The following is a 16653-nucleotide window of genomic DNA, read 5'->3' on the forward strand; positions in this document are numbered from 1 at the left end:
ATTTTCAACAATGTAAACCTGTGATTTACTCATGCCATGGAAAATTTTGGGGGGATTTTTTTTTTTATTACTGTAGGAACTGAGAGAGAGCTAGCACTTGCCACTTACGAATTTGTAGGAGAACAGAGCAGGAAAGAGGAAAATATGAAACATGTTCCCTCTTGCACTCCTCCAAATGAGGGTGTTGGATGTGTTTGCAACAGAACTACTTGCAGCCGATTGGCACCAAGCCCCGACAAGCTCCCTCTCTAATAAAGTGTCTTTCTCTCAATACCAAAATCTAATCGTCGGGACCCGCTTGATGCATTCAAAATGTAAAGCATGTTAAACATCCCAGCCACTGAATATGTGAAAAGGATCATTATTCACAGACTCCTAATCAAAGCTTCATTTCGTGTCATTATTTGTTTGGTTTTACATGTTTCCTCCTTGCTCAAATGAAAATGTCTGGTGTTGGAAAATGTCACATTTAACTCAGAGAAGCCAGGCAAGGAGCTGCATTCAGAAATGCCCAGGCATAATGGGTTGGGTGCTTTTTGTTTTTTATTTGTCTTTTGGAAAAGACTGCACTGTTTGCTAGGTTGTAAATTATTGATTTCTTTGGTGATTTACTTTGCAGCAAATTGAAGCTATATGCAAGCTAAATACAGCTTCACTTAAGCTAATTATGGTGGCGAGGGCTATAAAGATTCAGAAATAGATAATTGTATTTGTTTGACATGTGCACTATGAGCCAAAAGGTGCTGTTTGTTTTTTATTTGTCTTTTGGAAAAGTCTGCACTGTTTGCTAGGTTGTAAATTATTGATTTCTTTGGTGATTTACTTTGCAGCAAATTGAAGCTATATGCAAGCTAAATACAGCTTCACTTAAGCTAATTATGGCGGCGAGGGCTATAAAGATTCAGAAATTTGTTTGACATGTGCACTATGAGCCAAAAATATACCCCTCTTCCATAACACATACTCACTATATAGTGTAAATGTAACTTAAACCACATTTATTTCATTAACAGTTGCAACTTCTCTGCCTGTAAAGGTGCTATTTCCAATGACATGGAAATCTTTTAGCCTCTCCTGGTTTGCCTGGAAGGAAACATCACCTCCATGTTAATGCTGGGACCACAAAGGGTCTAAGCCTAAGTAGGAGTAGGGACAATATGACTTCCCCAGGCTTTTTTTCACTCAATTAGTACAATTAGTAGTGTTTTCCATGTGAAACATTGGCTGAATTTTTCTCTACTTGTTGGGGCCACAGACATTCCTAGAAAAAAATAGCTTTTGAAGGTACAAGCATCTGGGTAGAATAACTGGAAGGCTGGCTCCGGGCTGGTAACGGCGCAGAGCAAGGACTGCAGCGTGCAGAGATCTCACCTGTGTCTTGCCGGAGGCAGAGTTCAATTCCTGGACTTTCAGGGCTGCTCTCATGGCTTTCCTGGAGAGAAAGGAGTTTGACTTTTGGTATGGATTTCCTGGAGAGGAAAACACATTACTGCAGATTTCTCTCCGAGGATCAAACAAGAAGTGATTGCATCTGGAGTGGGATGCAGATGATCTGAACAGAAGTTCTGCCACAGATGCACAACAGATTTTTGACGTGTTGGCTACTGCTGTAGATATATCCCAGCTAACTGTTAAGCTGTCTAGGTGGGATACCTATAGCACTATAAATCTGAAAGCACATGAGTGGGATTCCCAATCCACAGCTTTCTGTACTTTGTACTTTTAAACCTCTGCTGCTGTAGGTGTCCTCAAAATTTTGGTGAGCTCCAAAGTTAGCATCAGCAGCCAACGACCTGGTGAGCTCCAAAGTTAGCATCAGCAGCCAACGTGCCACCATCTGTGCTGCAGAACAGAAGATATTCTGAAGCTCACCTCTGCATCGGGGCATGGGGAAGGACCAGGATTCATGTTAGTGAGAGCCAGCACCATGGGATACACAACGCCACGGTCCTGTGAGATATCCCAGAGCCTCCACACATAAACACCCCTTGCTCTTAAAGCTTTAGGGCTCTCTCCTGTGAAACCGAGCACCTGAAAGTCCTGACTCTAACCTGAAAAGAGATCTTTTCCATCTCAAGTCCTTGCCTAATGAAATCAGTATTCTGGTCAGCTCCAACGGTAGAAAAAGCAGCTGCAGTGTGGAGGGGAAAGTATTCCATTTTCCAGGCTCCATGTGCTAGTGTTTCGCAAATGAAATTTTCTTTGACTTTCAGGCTATACAAAATCTTGAAATTAAAACGAAATGTAATTGTCAATGAATGGAAAGCACTACTTTTGGGCCAGTTCTATTTGTACATATAAAATATCCTAGACTTCTCAAAGTGTCTTTCACGCCACCTCAAATTATTTCCCTTTATTTTTTTTTTCTGGAGATCTCCAAAGCCAGCTGCTTAGGGGTTTTCAGTGCCCACATTCCCACTCATTATTTCATTTGACACTCAGATCCCTTGAGCAGTGCTGAAAAATTACTAAGCCTTAATATCTGTGCAAGACTTCCAAACAATAGCTACAACGAAGAAACCGGTCCTGGCACTAAAACCCAATGAATATGTAAGACAAATTGTATCTGGAGAGAGTAAACACATTAAAACAGGCTACCAGTAGCTTCTTTCAAAAGATATACAATGTGAGCCGCATACTCTTCAATAGCTCAAGGGGCTTATAGTCAATAAATTTAACAGGCTGCAACCAAAAAAGTCAAAGCTAAAGTACAGTACGTAAATGGAAGCTGGAGTGCACTCTTCTTTTCAACCTTAGGACAGAGTTAATAGAGGGGAAATGACAAAACACATAAAAAGGAATACACAGGATTTGACAGAATATGTTTTTTCTTTTCACTTCAAGGCAAACTACCAGCCTATTTTGGTTTACAGATAAATCAAACAAAGAACTTTTATCAGTTTGCATAAAAGTCTCATTTTCAGCATTGGGAAGATTAAGCTTCAGAGCCTTGTTCTGTATGTGCATGAGGGGGATTACAAGGGAAGCAGTGTAAATAATGACCTTGTCAAAAAGAGATTAGCTTCAATGATTGTGTGGTAAAATAGTTGTGTTTTCTGCACTTTTGGATTAAAATGTCTATTGACAGTTTATGTAAACTAGTAAAACTCATGGATATTTGTGGTAATAGGGTAATGAGAGTAGCAGTATCTGACAGCCCCATTGCTGCCTCTTGACATTATTCACGGTATTCTGATGTTCAGTCTGGGGAGCTGGATCCTCAGCCTTGCCAGATTTGTTTGCAGTGGAATTACTTTTAGGAATCCCCTTAGTTAGGTGGTCACACTAAATGTAAATGCATTGGGCCAATCACGTCCTTTTGATTTTTCAAGACCTACCCTTCCCTGACTTCTCCCAGTTGTCTAAAAGCACTAAGTCAACTAAGGGCTCTTAGGGTTGATTTTTTGCTGACTTATCCCTCCTATTAATATTTACACTTGTTTAAGCTGTCAGTAAAGTTGAAGCAGCTGGACTGTTCCTACTCTTTCCTCACATTTTTCTCTCATTTTGCTGTTTCTAAAGAACTCTTGTGAAGAAGATGGGATCTACACATGTGGGGCAATCCAGACCCTGGTGTTGGATCTGCTCTGACTAAACGGTGGCTCCATGGATTGAAAAATCCTGCTCTGAGAAAGTAGGAGCAGAAAACAGTGTGGAGACTCTTCCAGTCCAAATCAGTGTCTGAATACAGAACACGACAGGCAGAAACCCCCTACCTGAGTGAGGGGCTCAGTGTTTCTGAACACACCCTAGCTAGTTTACTGTTCCCAAAGAAGATGGAAATAACTTCACCAGAAATTATCAGCTACTCGTCTCTGTGCCTATAAAATGGTACAACAACTAAAATTTCTGTTTACCCCGCTGATATGATTTTAAAGTTTGCAGATATAATGGTAGCTGTATGTGGTGCAGGGCAGTGAAGGAAGAGGCTGACTTTGTTTATTTGCTATTTACACAGGGTACTCTCTGTTGTAAAGTAACTTGATAAAAGAGTAAAGACAATTTGGTTGATGAGAGGAAACATTGCCATATGAGGGACAGCACAAACTCACGTGGTTTTTCTAGGGCAGTCCCAGGTTACACTGGTTGGGTTCTTCACACAAGGCAAAGCACAGTCTTTGTGTCTAGCACACATCCTGGGAAAGAAATGAAGGCTTTATAGCAGCCTATAAAAATTATGTTGCACTAGCAAAATTGGTTAATGTTTAATTATGTTCAATGGAAAAAGATTTAAAAGTCCTAAGTTCTGACTTCCTAAATCGTTTCTACTCAAGATGCAATATGTTAAGCTTTTTCTTGAAAGATATTAGCTATCAAGTCTATTAAGCAGTGTGAAATAGGGCCTGGGTTGCTGCTCTCATTTCATGACAATGGAAAGCCAGCTAAGGTGATGGGAAAGAGAATTGTACTGTGGGTCTGTGTGGGGCTTTTTTGAAAGTATAGCACAAAATTAGTTTTAGACCAGTCTTTAAAAGGAAGTCACCAAAATTGGTCATTAAGTCTTCGGAAAGGCTGTTAATCGTAATTATGGGAAATTTATACCCTCAGTTTTCCATTTCTTTGACTGTGTCTGTACAGCAGAGTGTGTCTGCAGCGCGATGGGGCTGGAGCCAAACAATATGTAAACCAGTCACATTGGGCAATGGCAGCAGTCTGTCTTCAGAGGCACAGAGCACAGTTCAAGCTGCAAAACTCATTCCGAAAGCTGAAAAAACCCAAGGAGGTTAACCTGTGCTGAACTCGGTGCTGCTCGAGCTGGTTTAAAACCCAGGCTATGTTTACATTGAAGTTTTGCAATAGTGGAGACAGAAAACTGAGCCTCAGCTTTGACTGTGTGTGTCAGTAATTGGCAAAAAATAGGCTGTCTACCCTTGATGAAGTGAGAAGTGCTTGGACGTGCACAGGGTACAACAGAAATAGTCACCCAGGGAAGGCAGCAAGCTAATCAGAACCTCATAGAGTCATAGAATTGTGTCAAGGTTAAAAGGGACCTTTAGGATCATCTAGTCCAACCATCAACCTAACTCTGATAAAAACCATCATTAAACAATGTCCCTCAGCACCACATCTGCCCGTCTTATAAACCCCTCCAGGGTAGGTGCCTCAACCACTTCCCTGAGCAGCCCATTCCAACGCCTAATAACCCTTCCAGTGTAAAAATTTAGAAATCTTTCAACAGACATAAAACCAATCGGTTTCATGCAGTTAAGCTGAGAAAACTTTATCTTATGTAGGTAATGAAAAATACACATCCACTATAATAAATGTGTATCTACATTTGGCCAGCAATTCACTTTTTCTTGTAATTACCTTTTCTCCCTGCTAGTTCTCCTTCTTTAACGTAGTCATCCCATGGACAGTTTCATAAAGACAATCTTGAGAACAGGGAACACGTTGTCTTCTAAAGGGAAGAGAAAACAAAAGATTTCTTGGAGCTATTTTCACCATACCATATACCCAGGTGACTTCACCCACCAGATAACTGCGCTGGCTGATTTTAGCAGGAAGAGGCAAAAGGCAAATATGCTCTCTTTATCCACAAACTAGGAGATAGGAGGATGTTGTTCTTTTAGACTGCATTAAAAAAAAAGCAAAAGATTTAAATGCTTTTTCTTTTCTCTACTTTTGTTTAAAAGGCTTTGAGGGAACACTTGCGGGTTTTTTTTAGTGCGCTTTTCCCAAAGTTTTATTTTCCAATGGATTTAGGGCTCTGAAAGATCTGCTTTTAAAGTTCTGGTGAGAGTTTTATAGTCTAGAAAGAGTTTGAGCATGTTATCACATGTTCCAAAATATATCACTTGCATATTATGTAACATTAAAAAAAATCTGTTTCATTACATTCATAAGGATAGAAACTTTAAAAACTACATATTCTTTTATATAAATTAATCTACTTGTCAATTCTATTTCAGTAAAGGAATACCATTTATAATATGGTCACAGTAGTTTCTTTATGCAATACTAATCATAATTTCTAACTAGTTTGTCAAAGAGTATTGCAATAGATGTGATCTGTCATTCCTTTGTCTGATCTTTGCCTTTCACTGACCTGAAAAAGAAAAAAAAAGTCAATTTTTGAATGAAATTATTTAAAAGTTAGTATTCCATTAGACAGAAAATTACCTCTCAGACAAGTGGTATTGTACAGAGCAAGCAAGGTGAAATGGAAATGAAACAGGATATTCAAAACCAGGTGAGAAGCATTAGATCTATCTGCAAATGACCACTGAAGGATGAGATTTTCAACAGCCCGAATGAAACTGGTGGGAAGCTCCCACTGCCCACTGACAGCCAACTCACAGCAGTATGGAAAAGTTTAACCAATCTACACGTGTTCGTTGTTTAAAATTACGCATCTGTATATAATTTATTGTACAGCAAAGGTTTATCCAATTTAATATTGGACAGTAAAGGAATGCAAACACTTGATGGCAGGTGTTCTAGACAATAAATGATTTGTGAATCAATTTTATCATTACATTAGTGGCCACTTGCTGTTCTTGAGTCTATTCTTGTGTCACTGGCTGCCTAGTATTCTACGGTAAAGTGTAGGCTCCTGTCTGTTTTTTATCTTTCTGAACAAATATGTATAAATAAATAAGCAAATGGTACAAGTACAAATGGGCTTGCCTTACCTTTTCTTGCAAACTGAGTTAGGGTTTTTATTTTGGTATCTGTAAACACAAATTTGGAGTACATGCTCTATTCTGGGGACTGGAACAGCAGTGACTGATCAGCTCTCCGGCTGCAGGAAGACAAAACTGCCAAAGTAGAGACATCCCCAGTTTGGTGGAGAACAATGAGCCGTCTCTTGAGCTATGTATGCATCCGAAAAAATAAAAATTTCTACTGGAATAAAACTCCTGCCACCCAGGCCCACCCTGAGCCATCTCTTGAGCTATGTATGCATCTGACAAAATAATAATTGCTATGGAATAAAACTCCTGCCACCCAGGCCCACCACGGACACCACTGCCCAGACTTTCTGCTCTGAGCAAGTGGCAATTGCTTGGACCAAAATACAGTCTGGCCCATCTCTCACTGGGGGACTGACAGACTGCCCAGATCTTCTGCCCTGAGCAAGTGGCAATTGCTTGGAGCAAAATACCATCTGGCCCATCTCTCACTGGGGGACTGACAGACATTTTGATTTCCTGAAGCCCAAAGGTCTTCAGCACAATGACATGGTAATAGCTTTACAAGTGAACACTGTCTCACAAGTGACTAGATATAGACCTGTTTTCGGAGAACTGCTTACGTGGCCGTAAGTCTTGTGTCATCATCTCTTCCATCAAACCCAGCTACGCTGAAGGGGCCATAAAATCCATTCAAATCTAGGAGACTCCTCTTATCAACTTACAAGAAATGAAGCTCTGCAGGTCAAAACTTGATTCTAAATTGTATGCAAGTACCTTTTAAATTACAAAATTCAGAGAGAGATGAGTATTGTCATTATCATTAGACACCACCCCTAAAAAATGTTGGAGAAACGTTGCCAATTGTTCCTAGGAAGTAAGTTACTGTTACAGAGATATTACAATTACAAAGTACATTATATCATTTAAGTATATATTTAGCTTAATTGTGGTAAAACTTGATAGCGTTATGTTGATTTCATAATTACTAGAAAAACTGCAAAATAAAATACATGTTTTGGGGGACTGGGAATTTGATGTGGTTTATAATCAACAACATTGTTCACAATGATGGATCTGAGTATACAGAAATTATTTCACATCGCAGCACTGGTGCTAACACTTGCTTTTCCACTTGCTTTTCATTACCATTGCAAAGTAGTTTTCATAGACAGTGCTTATTTTAGTCATGGCAGAAACTAATGAATTTTTCAGACTTGTGTCTGGGTTTTATTATACTCCTATACAATCTTTTATTATACTCCTACAAAATCTGGTTTTTATGTATTGTACTATCAAAGAGTGGGCTGAGGATGCCCTTACTTCCCTTTGAATCTTTTTTACAACTTTATAATTCAGAAATTTAAACTTCTCTTTACCCGTTATGAACTGCTCACCTCTGAGTCTGGCCTTGCTTCTCCCTCTGGGTCACGGCGAGAGTTATCTTCACTACGGTGGCATCCAGAGCCTCCCTGCTTTGGCCCTGTTGTACTAAAAAATGTAAAAACAAGGCTGTAAATAGTCACTCCCTCAAGAGCCCGCAGTTTCTGTTTACAGGACAGATTTTAGTGAAGTAAAGAGATGGTTTAGCTAATTCATTTCAAGCTAACATTCATATCCCTACTCCGTACCGGAGTGTAAGCATGATCGGTAAGACAAATCTAAGTCAGTAAGACAAGAGAGATGGGAGCGGGTGCTAAATAAGTGATAGGAAAAATTCCTCCCTCCACACGGCTGACATGAACGTGGTGTTCACAGCAAGAGATCCAGCAGAGAAGACAAGGCATTTTGTGTGAGCGACTGTCAGCCTGATCGTCGTTTCGCCCTCTCTGAAAAATGGTCCTTTGAAGAGAACACCACCAGAGTGATTCACAGCCCTGGTAGATGTTGAAGTTGCTGGAGAACCTCACCATAAGGTGAAACACGTGGCTGCCCCGGTGCCAAGGGAAGAGGGAGGCACTGAGTATATTGATCAACCTTGTGCTGTTTTCTAGAGGAATGTAAAGAGGTGTGGAAAAAAAAAAACAAACCCTGAAAGGGAAGGAAAAACGCAGTTTGGTTGATACAGCAAGGCACTCTAAACCCTACTCCCTGCTGCTTGTGCTGCTTTCTCTTGGTCACTTCATTTTGCTCCATGGATCTATTTCCCCACTGGAAAAATAAAAAAGACTGACAAAGGTCTTCCTTACCTCTGTTTTTCCATTGTACCCTGTGGGATCTGTGAGTGGAAAGAAGATGTTGCAGATGTATAATGTGTCATCGCTGTCAAGTACATAGGTATCTCTTGTTACTGATTAGGTGGAGATAGTCATTCCCCCAGAAAGCACATCGTGAGTGCTGAGCAGACAGACCCCCAACACAGAAGTTGTCTGATATAAAGTTGTGGAGATAACAGAATTAAGGGAAGTTCTATGTGTATGCTCTAAATTTGCTAGGTTTCCCTTGTAAAGATGGGATTTGAGCGAGTAGCACAATGCAGACCAGAGGAAGGGAAGATAATGTTGAGGTAGAAAGGTAGACACTGTGGTGAAGAAGGGCTTTAGAAAAGTAAATGCAATTCAAACAGCAGAAAATTGAGACCTTCACATGAGTGAAACAATGTGCTTTTTCCTCCTATTGTCTGTTGTTACAGATAAGTGCTCCTTACCTGTTCTGTGCTCCTCTCACAGCCTTGCACTTCTACATTCCTGGTTGTCTTTTTTGGGAACACTAAAATAATAACAGAGGAAAGGCAATAATGCTGGCATTTAACGTTGTGAAGAGCAGATGCAATCAAACTTGAGGGTGGAGAACCCTCCCAAATGTGAGCCACGTACTGGCAGTTGTAAGACGTGGACTGTGTATCTCAGAATACCAGAGGAAAGGCCAACCATGGGAGTAGTTCCCTGGTAAAAGATGGTATCTGCTCTACACAGACCCCAGATCTCCTCCAGAGTAGGGTGAGCAAGCCAGCAGCCTCCCCAGCTCACTCCTTACGGACAGGGATATAGTTGGGGAGAGGAAAGTGACCATCTACATTGTCCTACTGCTGAAATACAAGACTCATCAGTTATTTCTCCTGCTTGAAAACAGCCAAATATCCAGTAAATATGCACAAACCAACTTGTCAACATATACAAGTTTTCTGGGGATAAATGTCACAAATGGGCAGTCAGGTGGAGAAGGATATAAAGGTACATAGAACAATCCCATAAAAAGCCAGACTTTTACTTCCACTGGTCATGACGACGATCTTCTACAAATGACCACCAATGCTGCACTGATTGATGCACACCTTACTAGAGGTCAAGGTAATGTGACAACTCAGACAACATTGCAGACCACAGTTAATTTCAGGTTCTGTAAAACAGCTGGCGTATGTACTTTAAGATCATACTTCAAGCAGCTTAATAGAAAATTATAACATGATTTTTAATAGATTAACCTATAATTTATTTTTCATTAACTACTCAAGTTCAATTTGGATACTGTAAAACTAAATGCATTTTTGAAGCTTTTACTTTCATCAATCATTTGATTTTTCTGACACGTGGCATATCTAATTCAATGGTATTGGCTGCTCTGTTTTTAAATAATATTCTGTTTTCCAGAATACCAGTATGATTGTATTTAGACATCTTTAAAAAGTGTAGTGACAGCAATTTCAATCAAAAATGTGAAGGGAAGAAAAGACTTTCTTTACAATGAATACCAGCAACTGAAACAAGTTAGAAATAAGGAAGGAAAAAACAGTATTGGAATACTTTGGTTTCATTCATACTGAAGTTTGTGGTGTTGCGGAAGAATTATATGGCCCTTGTATATAAGTTAATACTGCAGTAGATCACCATTGCCATCTCCTGGTAAATAAACCATATAACTGTGTTCTGGAGCTTTTTCTAAACAGTCATATATTGTACAACTGTAGAGAGATTACACCATAAATAGGCAATAAAGGATTTAGGGTATTTATTGTGAGACTATCATTGCATTTTTATTCTTTGCTCACATAAGACCTTTATAAAGAACTGCATTACAGTTGATAAATAGTGGCATTTGTTCCAATGCACTCTTTATGCTGAAAAGAAATACTGCTAGTTATGACTCTGTAAATTAAGGTGAGACGATGGGTATTGTTGTGATTGAAACAAATACCAGTGCTGCTTAAGAAAAACTCACTGTAACCAAATCAAACACACGCGCAGACAGAAGGCATTAGTTTCCACTACATTGTGATGGGACTCTGCTATGGTAGTCAGCCAAGAGGATGTCAAACAGCCTTAAGCCACCATTATGAAGCGACAGTGGGGATAACAGTGACAACAATAAGCTCTCCTTTCATTTTCTGGTAGTTTCAATCCTTTTCTTGCCATTTTCATTGTCCTTCCCACTGCCATTTCCCATCCCGCTCCCTCTCTCTCATCCATGGTCCCTTTTTGTCTCTGCACAGGTACCTGAAACCTCCTGATAAATGATATCTGTCCTCTCCTGCTCAGAAGGGCGAGGAGTGGGCTCATCCTGAAGCCACCATGAGGTCCTCACTGTGCCCTGCAATCTCCCAGCCACACAGGGAAGGAGCATGAGAGGTGCCTACAACTCATTACCCTTCGGACGGGAGCGCAGCGTTCAAAGTGATGTTGAGCCTTGATAAATCATCCTTTCAATCAAATCAGCAAACAGAGAGAAATGCTGTCTGACTGGCAATAAATTTCAGGCGAGTTCAGCAAGGAGTGACAGATCAGTCAAAAACCTTGTGCCTGGATTTGTTTGTGTATTTCTTTTGCAATGCTTCTCTCTGCAGCAGAGAAAGTGAGTTCCTTTACTTGCAGCTCCCGTATCTCCCATCGGCATTGCCAATTAATATGACAGGGAACAACCCCTTTAACAAGCTTTTGCTTTTTTTCCCATGGGAGTAGAAGAAATGTTGGTAATATTCTGGAAGAAACTAGGGTTGAAGGTTTTCTGATAACACTGAACTTTCTGAGGCCAGAGCTGCATCATGAAGAGCATCTGCTTAAGAGGGGCCTTCGCAGCGGTGACAATTCAGTTTGTTTCTTCCAGCTCAGCAGCCACACAGCCAAGACTGCAGTGGATGGGGTCAACCACAAACACTGAAAAAGAGGATGATAAATGCGGGGAAAAGCAATGGCATTTTAGAGCTGCTACAGTGTCAGAAAGAGTAAAGATTAACTGAAGTTCAGAAAGAAGAGTTCAGAAAGAGTTGCTCTGGAAGGGAAGTAGAGCTTTGGAATGGGAGTGAGAACAGTGTCTTGAGGAATAATGAAAATACTTCTTTTTCTCATCAACCGAATACGCTCACAAGGGGATACAGACTCGGTCTTGGACTCACAAAGGCATTTAGCAACCAGAGTCTAGGGCAGTTACACTTAATGATCATAATAGCTATTAAGGCCAAAAGGGACAGGAAAACACATGCTTAATTGTTAGACTGTCCCAGGGGATCTAGAATCAACACACAATATTAAGGGTATCTCTAGTCATTGTTATTAGCTTCTGCCTAGAAACTTTTCTCTGAAGCATCACTGTAATTATGTATTTATTAATTTATTTTTACTTGCTTTAGCTGTTCTCCACTCTTTAAAAATATGAATACTTTCTATTGCAAAGAAATTCAAAACAAAGTCTCCTCAGTGAGTAAATGGGTAAAAACATCTGAGCTTTAACAATGGAGGGGTAAAACCAGTAGCTTCCTTTGGAAGTTACAAGGGAAAATACAAGTACCTGTATTAAGGAGGAGAAGACAAACGAAATTTAGAAGCTGAGATATATATATTTTCTTTCTTCCAGTCAAGAGGAGGAAATAAATTTCCGCCTGTCAAGAAGGAAATAAACTTTTGACTATTCTCTTACATTTATGTTGGCTATTTCCTTGTGGGAACCAGTTTGACTTGGCATGCTGGAGTCATTACCCACAGCTTGACTGTCAACAGTTCCTGCAAATCATCCAACTATAAAAGTGAAAACACGGGGATTCTCACAGGCATTAAGTTTGCAGTGGCATGAGAATAAATGTGGATAGCGTGAAATCTTTAGGAAATATACATAGGTACATACATACACACCTATATATGAGAGGGAGAGAAAGCATTTCAGCCTACAGTAGTAGCCACCTTCTATTTCCAAGGCTATCCACGCAGCAGAAAAAGACAGAAACTCTCTGATCTTTTTTTAATGGTTTTAAGCTCTAAAAATCAGGAGGTGGAAAATAACCTTAAGCGACTTCTTTGCACAATATGAGTGAGGGCTGCAAGACTGACCTCCCCCTTTCCCTTGAGATTGCATTTTCAGTAATTGTGCTTAAAATATATTCCTTAAAGAAAAGGAGGAGGGAGTAAAGGGAGACAGGGATAAAACAATATTTCAAAGACTTAACAGATCATTGCTGACTGTCCACCTTATCTTCCTATGTCACATTTTTGAGGGCTGTGAGTTTACTATGAAGCACTGTATATTTTCCTTAGCATGCATGAGTGGGAAGACAACGATTCAGTCCTTTATGTTCTAAAAGAAGGACATTTTAAAACAGTCTTTGGGACAGATAAGTCAGAAGTACATTCGAGAAATGCAGAAAAATGTGTCTTTATAGCATTGACTGTACCATCTAACAAGACCTATGTAGCGAGATTATACTCTACGGCTTACAAGAGTATTGATCTGTGTGTACTCCTTAGTGGTGTTACATCCATTTTAACATTGATCTCCGTTTCATTACGCGACTGCATCATGCACTCTCAGTGTCATCTCAGTGCCCCTCTAAAATCTGAGCACCTTCTCTTGCTGTCAAGATGTACAGATGCATTGTGCAGCTTGCAATTCAAAACATCGGTTCCAAAGCCCATTTATTCACACATTCACCCCCCCCTTTTAAAATAATACCAACGACCTACCATGCCTTAAGCCTCCAAAGCAAAGTAAATACAGAGCGAAGAAGACATTGGCAAGTGCTTTTTCTTTGAAGAATTTCTTTACTCTGTGCATTGTTTGTGTTACCTTTCAAAGAAGCTTGAAAATACCATTTCTTTTCCTCACGGCTTCTTTCTATTCCATTTGGAAAACATTGATTTTACTTCCCCCTGTGATTCTTATGCAGCACAAGTAAACATGGCTCTGTTTAATATATGCCCGAGTCTGTGCAATGCCATCAAATTCACTGGAGCTCTGGGAGAGAAACCAGTCTCTTTGTTGGCTTCCAGCATTGCTACAACACCATGCAAAATGTCATGGTTCCTGCATGTCCAGAGAGGTTACTGGGTTTGTTAATTTGCTTATGCATGCTTTGTTCTTCACAGCACATGGCTGAGCACCAGGGCCTCATAAATTCTGATGTCAGCCTTAATAACTCGCTGTTGTTCAGCCCCGATCCCATTAGAGGGATACATGGATCAAAAGCTAATTGCACAAAACGTTGTGCAAATACAGGAGCAAAAAGCCCGCTTGCCTAATGGGTTAACAAAATAGCACACATGATCTTGGGCTTATCACCTAAACCTCTGCTCCAAGCTTGCTTACTGTTCTGTCGAGATGAGTCTCATGTCTTCAGGCTTGTAAATATGAGGCCAAAAGCCTTAAAAACCTACTACAGCTCTTGTCTCCTTCCCTGCTGAGTGTGCCTTCAAGATCATGTGCAGACTTGCCAGTTCCCACCATATTCGGTAATTCTGGGCAAAAGATATCTGATCTTGCAGCCACCTAATTATGCCAGCCTGGGGAGCTAGGGCAGGACATCTTAACACTTGCACCTTGGCTATTCTGCAATAATCACCCCCAATTTCCCTGTGTGATGTACTTCTCTGTCCTACCCTTCACATCTTTGAAACAGGTATAATATTTACCTGAGTGGAGAAAAATACTTTGTTTTTCCCTTGCCTGTATGTTGTAGCAAATGTGAACAAACTGAAAAAAACACCTATTATTTTAATCTTCATGATTCCCAAGGTGTTTTTTTTCCTATAAATTCCCTTTTTCTGCCTTCACACAGCTCTTGCTTTTTCTTGTCAGTATTTTACTGTCAACCTATGTTCTTATAGCCTTTTTCCTACTTTAAAACAGTAATGCCGTAATTTATTGCTGCCAATCCAAACCTCAGCACTTCAGCTACTGCACCAGGACCCTGATCCAGTGTTTAAAGATGGGAATCTTTCCAAGGACATCCTTAGGCACTGGCACTGGATCAGACACTATATGCAAGGACGGATTTCTCATATCCGTAGGTTAACTTCTGAAAGAAAAAGGCTCTATCCAGTGGGAGAGTTACTTACCGAGCTAATATTTTATGCATTGAGCTCCAGAGTGTCGCAAGATGATTTTAAGTATCACAGCAGACAAGAGTCATTCCATATAATGAGTTCTTTAAACTGTTACCTCACTTACCACTGAAGCAACGTAATCAGGACAAGAACAAAAAAAAATAAAATGCTGCTCATGCACCGCCGTACCACAATGCATTACTGCTCACATCTCAAATTCCTTTTCTCACAAAGATTAGATTCTCAAAAACCCAGAAGGCTTTTACTTTGCTTGCACTGCCCTTTTTTAATTGCGTACAATAGGAGCTGACAGGCTACCAGGCAGGGAGATATTATTTTCCCAGAAATTGCATATAAAACATTCAGTAGCTACGAAAATATAAACATGTAATTTATAGAAAGGGGTCCATGTTTTAAAAGTATGGACATGCAACACTGTTCTTAAATTAGAATATCAACAACGAAAATATCATTTCAGCTTCACCAGTTACTCCTGTGAGCATGGGCTGACCAGAGGAAACATGGTCCTGAGCGAAAGAAAACACGCTGGCTGGATCCAAAACTACTGCTTGTTAATACATGTCCAGAGGACACTTTCAGTATTTTATTATTTATTTTGAAAATAATTGCTAGACCGTCCCACATAGGGATTGGGGCTCGCTCTAGCTGGTGCGCTCAGCATTCAGGTATTGAAGCTGTGAATGTCAACCTTTTGCCAATCAACTTGCTCGTCTCTCCCAGATAGGAGAGCATCTTTTTCTCTGTGTTTTGTCATAAAGATGGTGTAATTGAGGAGGAGGAGGAGAAAGGGGTTGTCATTTCTCAAGTGATTCAGTTACAGTCATTCCTCTCTTCCCGCTTATTTCACTGAGTATCTGACAATCAAGAAAGGTGCAATTATCTAAAGTGAAGAAACTGCAATATTAACAGAAATAGTATTTTGCCACAGAGATTAAACGTGGAATTTCAAGGGCTCATTCATCAATGGGTTGCTTACATGTTACAGGTAATCTCTGACAATCAGTAGAGTTATACTATAGGGCAAGACAGTGATTAACGAGATCTTGCCTCTGAAGGACATATTTCAGGTGAAAAGAAACAAAAGTAGAATAGACAAGTGCAAGGGCCAATGAGACAAAAGCTTAATTGTAACCATCACGAGCTAATTCACAGATGGGTTATAGGGCTGCATAAAATGCAGAAAAATGTTCTGGGATTTTATGCTCTCTTATTTTGTGAGTACAGCAAAGAAATGGCCAGTCTACATGGTTGCCATAGCAATGTAAACTCTTCTTTAAAACACATTTCTAGTGCTGGAAGAAATCACACAGCCAAGGCTCTAAGCAGCAGTGTACTGTGAAACAGGTCCTTCCGTCCCACCCCACTTGGAAAGTTTAAGGAAGTTTTGCTAAAGAAATGTAACTACCTCTCTTTCCTCAGCTCGTCTTTGTTTATGTCTCAACGTTTCAACCCTTTTCGATTTGCAGTCTTCCTTCATTTTACTTTTACTACCACTTGTAATCCAGCTTAATCCATGGGTATTTTATTTCCCCTGACTCCACTATTCTCTTCCAGCTTCATGACGGTAAATTTTGCCTTCACTTTCGCAGCCCCCAGCACCGTGACACCAGAATGACTTTCAAAAAGTAATTCATTAGCAGCTATCATAATAATAACTTTCAGTCAAGAATGACTAATTGTAGAGGATTGCCTTGATGGACATAGTGATCTGCTGCACATTCAGAATCAATGGCTAGTGCGATGAATTCTCA

The 16653-nt window shown here is 40.1% G+C and overlaps 2 long non-coding RNA genes across 13 annotated transcripts in view; both read right to left on the bottom strand.

Moving 5' to 3' along the window:
• LOC106886153 overlaps window positions 1–6810 on the bottom strand; it is a 36899-nt gene extending 30089 nt beyond the window's left edge. For 6 of the 9 annotated variants that reach the window (XR_001411590.1, XR_001411586.1, XR_001411592.1 and 3 more), the window contains exons 1-3: window positions 5311–6810; window positions 4053–4136; window positions 1372–1432 (exon numbers count right to left, since the gene is read on the bottom strand). This is a non-coding gene — a long non-coding RNA (uncharacterized LOC106886153). Of the gene's footprint in view, window positions 1–1371; window positions 1470–4052; window positions 4137–5310 lie in introns of all 9 variants that reach the window. The other 3 variants (XR_001411589.1, XR_001411593.1, XR_001411594.1) reach the window with 3 other exon arrangements.
• Window positions 6811–7062: 252 nt separating this feature from the next.
• LOC106886155 overlaps window positions 7063–16653 on the bottom strand; it is a 73797-nt gene continuing 64206 nt past the window's right edge. For all 4 annotated transcript variants that reach the window (XR_001411596.1, XR_001411597.1, XR_001411595.1 and 1 more), the window contains one exon: window positions 7063–8126. This is a non-coding gene — a long non-coding RNA (uncharacterized LOC106886155). The remainder of the gene's footprint in view (window positions 8127–16653) is intronic.

Source organism: Calidris pugnax, unplaced genomic scaffold, assembly GCF_001431845.1.
Source record: "Calidris pugnax isolate Ruff unplaced genomic scaffold, ASM143184v1 scaffold52, whole genome shotgun sequence".
NCBI classification, from domain to species: domain Eukaryota; kingdom Metazoa; phylum Chordata; class Aves; order Charadriiformes; family Scolopacidae; genus Calidris; species Calidris pugnax.